This window comes from Terrapene carolina, unplaced genomic scaffold, assembly GCF_002925995.2.
Source record: "Terrapene carolina triunguis isolate 2854851 unplaced genomic scaffold, T_m_triunguis-2.0 Scaffold414, whole genome shotgun sequence".
Classification (NCBI taxonomy): domain Eukaryota; kingdom Metazoa; phylum Chordata; order Testudines; family Emydidae; genus Terrapene; species Terrapene triunguis.
The window spans coordinates 564381-573694 of record NW_020664765.1 but is presented as its reverse complement, the minus strand read 5'-3'; positions in this window follow the sequence as shown (position 1 = coordinate 573694).

The window sequence follows — 9314 nt, the reverse complement described above, 5'->3', positions numbered from 1 at the left end:
TATTTACCAACCTGCGAAACACTGTGCATATCTGTTTGATAACTGGTATGTTTATGCTGATAAGGATTGCAAAAAGAAAAAATTCTGGGTCTGTGAGAAGGCAGCCATCCAGCTGAGGTTAAAGACAGACAACAGTGGGAAGTGTGGCTTATCTGTATGAAATGATTTTTTTATCAGCTGTGGGGTGATCTTCTGTGTGCTCTGCATTGTTAGTTTTCTGATTCTTCAAAATTTTCAAATGGTGATTTAAATAGGTGTGTAATCAGAGTCCAAATCAGAATCTCCGTTTTCATTGTTTTTAGGACACCTCTGTTAAAAACTACATTACTAAGGGAACACACATAGTGTGTTACCCCCAAAAATGCACAAAGTCTGTCAATCCAGCTCTGAAATGTGCAATGGATACCAAATTGAAACTGGCAAAGCCAGACAAATTATAAAGCTATTGAACTTAGATATGGAAAGAGCTATAGAGTCACATCTTGTTCATGCCCTGGAAGCCCATATGATTGTCTCCCATTGTCTATTTGTCAGAGATTTGTCTATTGCAGATTTAACTCAGGTGATGAATTTTCAACCACTTTCATTCAGGACTCTATTCTGCAATTTCATTGATTGCACTGCTGCAAAAAATTTCCTGATCGCTAACCTAAACATTTCTATTCCCCTATGTTTTTTTTCACACATCTATTAAACCCTCCAGCAACCCTAAGCAAATTCCTCTGACCCTCTGTACATACCTGTAGAAGGTGGCAGTATCCCTACTACTCAGTCATCACTTATCCAAATTATGTATATGTAGCTCTTTAAGATTCTGGAGGGATTTGAATTATGAAGAAAGTTTAAACATTTTGTGAGAAATGAAGATTCAGAAAGTACTCTGATATTCATTTTCTGATGATTAGATCTTTATTTTACATCTTGTAATACTGTGTGACATACTGAAGGACCCTCTTAATAGAGTGTATAGAACACCTCTGTATCTCACTGCCTCAGGCTAAAAGAGTTAAATATTGTGGCTGGATTTCAAAACAAGTTGAATACTTTTAGGTTTATCATAATGTTTACAGTCATGTAATTGGCAAAAAGCATAATACATGGATTTCAGTGATTAATGTTTCTTGGGGTTACTTCTGAAACCACTCAGAAATTTCAGGCAATGAAGAAAGTAGCCATTGTCTCATATGATGTTGATTTTGGACTGGAACAAATGCACAGTCCCCCTGGGCTCAAGGGGGATGTGGAAAAATTGGAAGGAGTCCAGCGGAGAGCAACAAAAATGATTAGGGGGCTGGAGCACATGACTTATGAGGAGAGGCTGAGGGAACTGGGATTGTTTAGTCTGCAGAAGAGAAGAATGAGGGGGGATTTGATAGCTGCTTTCAACTACCTGAAAGGGGGTTCCAAAGAGGATGGATCTAGACTGTTCTCAGTGGTACCTGATGACCGAACAAGGAGTAATGGTCTCAAGTTGCAATTGGGGAGGTTTAGGTTGGATATTAGGAAAAACTTTTTCACTAGGAGGGTGGTGAAGCACTGGAATGGGTTACCTAGGGAGGTGGTGGAATCTCCTTCCTTAGAGGTTTTTAAGGTCAGGCTTAACAAAGCCATGGCTGGGATGATTTAGTTGGGAATTGGTCCTGCTTTGAGCAGGGGGTTGGACTAGATGACCTCCTGAGGTCCCTTCCAACCCTGATATTCTGTGATTCTAAGAGACTGCACTGCCAGACTCAATTCAAAGTGTTAGTGTTAGTCTGAAAAGGTAATTTTGATTTGGATGCTTTGTACCATACTGACTAGCTCTTTCCTTTGTTTTATCCCAGAGCATGAAATACAGTGAAACATGTGAGCTGACAGTCTCCAGATCCATTCGTCTAGGTTTGCTGGATTCTCACTGAAAGGCTCTCCTCTCTGAAATGTACTGCCTCGCAGATCCAACCGAGGGCTCCTCTTCACAGATGTTGCACTGGTGTATCTGGGACAGAGTGGGCTGATGTGGTGTCTTGCTGTCAAAAGTTGGGGTGGGTCTTAAATGTAGATTTCAGTTGAATTTTGTACAATTTGTATTGTACTCTTTTTTTAAAATGTTGCCTACTTTATCTCCTGTGGTGGTGGGTTTTTTTTGTTTTTTTGTTTTTTTTGTTTTTTGTTTTTGTTATATACTACCACATGTGGATAAATCATTTTGAGGGCCTTTTCTGTATTGTACATGTGCTTTGATCTTTGGTGAGGTGTCATTTAAAAAAAACTCTTGTGTGTTCTTGTGCAGCGGGAGACCAGTTGGGGTGCACCATGTAATAGGCCCTGGTTTCAGCCAGAGTTGGGTGGTAGCAGGGGAGTTTCACCATGGGAGCTTCGACTCTGGATGTCCGCTCCCCCTGCCTAGATCAGAAAGAGTAGAGGTCGCCCTGGTATGGTCACCAGCCCAGGGCTCTTACTAAGTGACATGATCTACTCTTGAATACATTTTGTTTCTTGATTAAATGAACTTTAACAAGGGCCCCAAATTGTCTTTTCGTTAATGTTTACACAAACAAAACTGCAGGATCATAAAAGAAAGAAGAAAGTACTGTGAACAATGCTGAATAGATGTGCAGTCCAGCATTTGCAAACATTGTCATGAATACATTTATATTTTTTGATAGTGATGACAATTATAATTCTGAAAAAGCCACTTCCAGTAGATATGGGGATCATAAGGATTAGGGCGTATGCATAACACTCATGCTGTGGCCATGGCTGACTTCCATTTTTAGGTGTGGTCCACAGGTCTGTGTATACATATATGATTTCAAACATCCCTCAATCCATAGTGACAGGTTTCAGAGTAGCAGCCGTGTTAGTCTGTATCAGCAAAAAGAACAGGAGTACTTGTGGCACCTTAGAGACTAACAAATTTATTAGAGCATAAGCTTTCGTGGAAGAAGTGGGTTGTAGCCCACGAAAGCTTATGTTCTAATAAATGTGTTAGTCTCTAAGGTGCCACAAGTACTCCTGTTCTTTTTGTCAATCCATAGTGGAGCTCTCACTGATGAAATCTGTAGAGCTAGTCAGGAATTTTTTGATGAAACTTTTTTGTTGTAAAATGTCAATACTGAATCTGTTTGCAGAAAAAAATATCAGTTTTTGACAGATCTTTCATTGGAAGGGATGTTGGGTCTAGCATGGAATTTCTGGTTTAAAAAAAAGGGGGGGGGTACAGAGTAGAGAAAACTTGATCCCTAAGGCTGGCTAACACTCCAGGTGTTAATGGTACTCCCCTAGGGTGTGGGAGCTCTAGGTTCAATTCTTCACTTGGATTCAAGGTACAAAAGGGCACAAGCACATCTTGAAAAAGGGTAAGAACAGTGAAAGAGAAGATTGATGATATTGCAACATAGCAAAGTCTTGAGAGGCCCTCATCTACTCAGGTCTCCATTAAAATGATCTTTGGCTATAGGTGAAGAGAAACAAACACGTGCCCTCCTGTTTTGTCTTGTATAAAATTCTGCCTGGTGGTCTGGTGACATCTCCTTTGCTGTGATCCTACCAGGAAAACAGGCTTGCACCAGTCAGAAGAGAAGTACACTTCTTATATCCAAAATCTGTTTCCACTCAGAAATCATATTTACTTATGTAGTCTGACCACATGAAGCCAGTTTCTGTTCAACAAATACAGCTTTTGGAGACATTTTCAGCCTGCTGCTGACAGTTGTGTCTGGGCTGAGGTCAGATGTTGAAGCAGTCTACCTATCTTAGTTCCTCTTTTCTTGTATTTCATTCTGAACAATGCAATTCTACCAGAGAAACATGTTATTGTTCCCTTCTGTTACCAGAAAGAAACAAATTGTGTGTTTATATTGAATCAGTAATGCCTTTGTAACACAAGGTTAGTTCCCTTAAAGTGAGAGTCTTCTTTGAGAAGCTCTACTACTTGTGCATATGCAGAGTCAGAGCTGCTGATCTGAGGGACAAATGTCAGTCTATACCAATTTTTACAGCTGTTTACCCTGCAAAAGGAGCAGGAGCTGTTCCCTATGTGTATCATAGGGAGTTACTATTGTGAAGTTCATGGGGTTGCCCAGGTCTGCCTGAGTGTTTCAGTATAACACAGAGGGGGAGAGGCACTCTGGATCCATTCACTGAGGAAACATCTTATGGCACTGGGGCACTTTTTATGAATGTTTAGATCCTGGTTCTTGAGAAGCCAGCCATCTCTGCAGCAGGCTGAAATTTTTTGCGGAAACCTACTTTATTAGATAGGAAAGGTAACTTACTATAATAAGTGTAGGTCCTACTTTGCATTGTGTGATTTTGTTTTTTATTGTAACCATTTGTTTCCATCGCTCTCTTGTTTCTAGCGGAATCTTTCTCCTTTCTTCAATAAACCTTCTTTTTGTTGTATTATAAGTGTCCACAAGTGCTGTGTGCTTTACAGGATGGGTAGTTTAAGGTAAAACTGTTAAATGAGAGTTCATTCCTCCTTTGGGGGTAGAGGATCTGGAATTTCTGAGTAGCCAGTGTCAGGGGCTGGATATCCCAGGGGAACTATTCAAGGGGATTCAGGGACGGGGGTACACCTAAGGCAAAGTCAGAGCTGGCATTGCCCAAAGGAGAGTACTTGGGTGGCTGAAATGCTGGTGGTAGCAGGAGCTAACACCTAGCCGCCATGGGGAAGGCTACCAATCACTGGAGGCAGGAGGTAACAAGGAGACTCTCTGTCCTAGATACCCTGAGGTGTCTCTCTCTCTCTCACTCACACACACACACACACAGGACTGAATTCCATTTTTAGTTGTGGTCCACTGATCAGGGTGTAAATTTAGCGCTTCACCCCACCCATTTGATTCACAGTAGAGCACCCACTGATGACGTTCGGAGTGTTACACAAAGATCAAGAATAGAATTTGGACTTTACATAGTAATGAAGCATTTCATTATTATTATGTATTCATCCAACGCCTTATTGTCACATTCAGAATCACTTAGTAGTAAAATATTCTCCTCTTTAGGACCATGGCAATTTCTGCTTTTTCCTTCACTTCCTTTTCCATCCTCCTTTCTGTGTTCCACTCTGTCATACTTCTCTGTGTCTCCTCCTATCTTACGTATTCCCCTCCCTTCAGCAACTCTCAATTTCCACTCTTGTGAGCTTCACTCTTATCTACTTTCTCATTCAATCTAGAATGAAAATATTAATTTTGACACTTAGAGTGTCATCACTAGGCCTCACGTTAATGCCCCAAATGAGATTAATGAGGATGTGGTGGAATTCACCCCTCACAGTGACAACTTCAGGCTCTCTGCAAACTCAGTGATACACTGCATCAATTTACACTCCATGGGTCACATTTTCAAGGGTTTCTTTGCAACACTTGAGTCTGGAAACCTGATTTCAAAAATAAGTTTAGACTTTGCAGAATCTGAATATACCACAAGGGCCACCAAATACATCCAATGGGCCAGTTCCAATCCACGGGCCAGTATTCAATGTACCTGAACTACAGTACACATCTTCCTCAAATAAACAACAATAGGAAAACATGTCATGTCTCGTGAGATGTACTCTAAGCAGCAGAAACTTTGTATTAAAAGTGAGTGTTTCCCCAGTACAGGGAATCTTCTGATAGCTGCATTGGTATAAGTCAGGTTCTTTGTAGCAAGGAGGGGATTGTGGAGGAGAACAACAATGAATACCCATCCCTAACAGAGTCTTTAACAGAGTATTAAAAGGGAGCCATTTTTAGACTGGTCTCTGATCTTCCATCCTTGTCTTTTTTGGCTTAAAGTGAGGGGGAATGAAGAAATCCACTCATGAAACTTCTGATGGTTTGTTTAGTATGGTCTTCCCAGGAGAACTGCACTGGACCATTTTTATGTCCAATGTTCATTGTCTATCCAGAAGGCATAGTGTATGCATGTGGTTTTTACACCATAAATTTCATTTCCATTCATTCAGTTCTGATTTTCCAAGTATTTTCAGATCACACTCTCTAGCTTGTGGGTAGATGTCTTTTTATACTCGCCTTTCCCTGTAAAACTGCACTTTTGGAAATTTAGCCCTATGTAGCAAAGATAAATTATAATGGACTTGCTGATTACATTTTAACCCACATCTCTCTCAGTACAGAAAAATAACACCTGAGATTTTCATGTTGATCTAGGGGGATTTAGATACACATCTTCCATTCAAATGCGTGTCTTTAAATTCCCTAGACTGCTTTGAAAATCTCCACCAAATGGTTTTCCAGTAGACCCTTATTGTTTAGAATGACATGAGAGAAAATTAAAATTTAGGCACATGAAAGGCATCAACAACTTCTTACTGAATGCACCTGCTTCCTGTGGATATTTAGAGCCATGCTCCTGGCCTTAGGAATAGAAACAAATGGTTGATTTTTTGTCCTGTTCACCCTGCAGAGACAGACCAGTCCCAGGAAAGGGAGTTGGATTTCATCCCTTCAGAGCAGATGTGCACTTTAAAGTATCATTTACCCCCAACTTCCTCATCTTAATATCTGTTTGGATATAAATAACTTCATCATTTCACTTTTCCAGTGACTGTCAGTAAAGTTATTGTGCGATCACCAACCAAAAAAAAAAAACAACCAATAAATAAAATAACCACCACTCCCTTATGTTGGTGGTATAGTGATGACTCCCAGTATTGGTCCCACTCTGTTAATTGCATCACCTGTGCTCAGAAAGAGAATCATAGAATATCAGGGTTGGAAGGGACCTCATGAGGTCATCTAGTCCACCCTCCTGCTCAAAGCAGGACCAATCCCCAGACAGATTTTTGCCCTAAATGGCCCCCTTAAGGAGTGAACTCACAACCCTGGGTTTAGCAGGCCAATGCTCAAACCACTGAGCTATCCCTCCCCCCGAAATGTTTCTGAAAGGTCTCTGACTCCAGACACTTTCTTCCCAGGTGGCTGTTACTAGCCATGCTGCTGATAGGAAGAGAGAAGAATAGATGCTTGTGCTACAAGCAGAAGAGGTATGTGCTGAAGAGGGAACAAACTTCTTCTCCTATGCATAGTTTACTTTTTGTTCTCCAAACTGCAGTTTTGGTGATGTTGCAAATCTTCACTGAAGCTACTTTGTTAAGTTCTCAGGGATAGGTGAGGTATAAGAACCTGGACAGTGTCCTGCATAATATCTCATATTGTCTATATTTTCTCATCTGTAACTTGCTGAATATTTTAAGCCTCACTGCTTGTTTCTATTATGCATGGATATGAATGTCAATGTTTATAATATTTTTCAGTTTATTGAGGGGAAAAACAAAACAAATCCCACATTAGGGGCTGATACTTAGTCACCCTGTTGGCCGCTCAAGGGCTCGAGGCGGACAACAATGGTCCGTGGCCTGGTGTGCTTGGCACCAATGAAGACACCGAGGGGAGAAAGCAAGCCAAGTTTATTTCAGAGCTCTGAAATGACACTAAGAGACCAGCATGTCTCAAATCCAGTGCAACAAATACAAATAACTTTTACCTTTTATACCCCAAACTGTTTGCATACATCTCTTTGTCTGGCTATTCCCCCACCCCTCCCTTCCAGACAACTGTTACAATAAGTTCTACATAAGCTTGTGAGAAAACTTTCCCAATCTCTGCGGCCTTGAATTAGACATCTGCAAACTAACTACCCCTCCTGTTCCCGCTTCCTTATCTCTATTATTTCTGCTAGTGTGAGTGAAACTGCAGCCATCTGCTAGAAACGCTGACCAATACATTTCTGCTTCAGCCTGCTACAGAGCATATAAGCAGTAAACACAGAAGTAGGTGAGAGTTCACAAGATGGAGTTTGGGGGTTCAGATAGGCCCAGAGCAAAAGAGTTTCATCGACACTTTGGCCTTCCACTCTCCCGAGTTACCTGATAGCTATGCCTAGTGGACCCCAACAACCCTAAGGCAGGTTTTATACCATTCTCGCAGTGCAAAGACACCTTAAAGTAGATTTCATCCACACTCACTTTAAGGTCCCTTTACTCTGCCAGAGTGGTGTAAGGTGGCCTTAGTGTAACTGAAAATTAGGCCCATTATTGTTAGCAATTCAGGTTGTGACACCATTGTCAATCTCCTCCTGTGTCCTGATCCAGTTGTGTTACCCGGGATTCTTTCAACCCAAAGCTCTTAGTAACTTTTACTCTGTGCGAGGTGGTGTCAGGAAATAAATCAAGGGAGACACGGCCGTCCGACCGATAGATGGCTGGCACAAACAGGACAACACAAGAGTGCTTTCACTTAAAGCTACACTTTACTTAGTCTCAAGCACTTACACACGTCCGCAACAGATTAATAAAACACCCCCAACCCTTGATAATTACCAAAGCTGAGTGTGGCTCTCGAGTGAAACAGCGGCAGGCTTCCGGTGGCCAAATCTTCTGTCTGCCGGTGGGGACCTCAAGATGTATCCAGAGGGAGAGTCCAAAAAGAGTCCCCAAACGAGTCCAACTATCTCAAGCTTTTTCCCCTTATTTATACATTAGTAATAGAATGACATTTCCCTTAAAGAAAACTTGTTAAGCAAGCAGTTCCAATGGGCAAGCAAGAGGCTCCTTCTGATTATTGATTAACCAGGTGTGGGTTTTTCCAGAGTTTGCATCCTTGAGACCCCAAAAGACATTCCTGAGGCGCATCCTGCTCTTTTAAAATGCATGTATCAGCAACTTCAACACAATTCTTATCAGGAAGGACGTGGGGTCAAGCTGCCCTTTCTGTGGCACCCCAAAACTCCCCCCCCCTCCTGCCTTTAACAATAAGCCATAGTGGTTTCAGGCACTTTACTGGTTTAACAAAGTCTCCCCGTACAGTTGTTGTAGAACTTATTTCAGATCACAATGGTGTAAGTCACACAAGAAACCTGACTGTCAGACACCCAGCCTTCATCAGGTGTGCTTTGGGTTTCACAGAAAAGTTGACTGTATCTCAGCAGAGTGTGAGGGTGACACAGAGTCATGACAAATAGGAGCTTAAAGATCCCTGGGTCATCCAGTCTGTATCTCACAGGACTATGCCCTTCTGTATTCTCACATCTGATCCAAACTCTCTGGAATCTCTTGGCACCACTGGGGACTTGGCCACCTCACCAGGGGAGTCTGTTTCGGTTTCTCAGTTCCTCTGGCTGTTACAAAGCTTGTCCTAATATTGTAATGGCAGGAGCAGTGGGAATCACTATGGTCCAGAGAAATAGAGCAGCACTTTTGTTACCTGATTCCCCAGGGAGATCCAGAAGGCATTGTGTCTGTTAGGAGGGTGCAGCATGCACTGCTTCCCAAGGTTAGCCAGCCTCTTCCCTCCTTCCCCTGTCAGAGCCTTACACCCCAA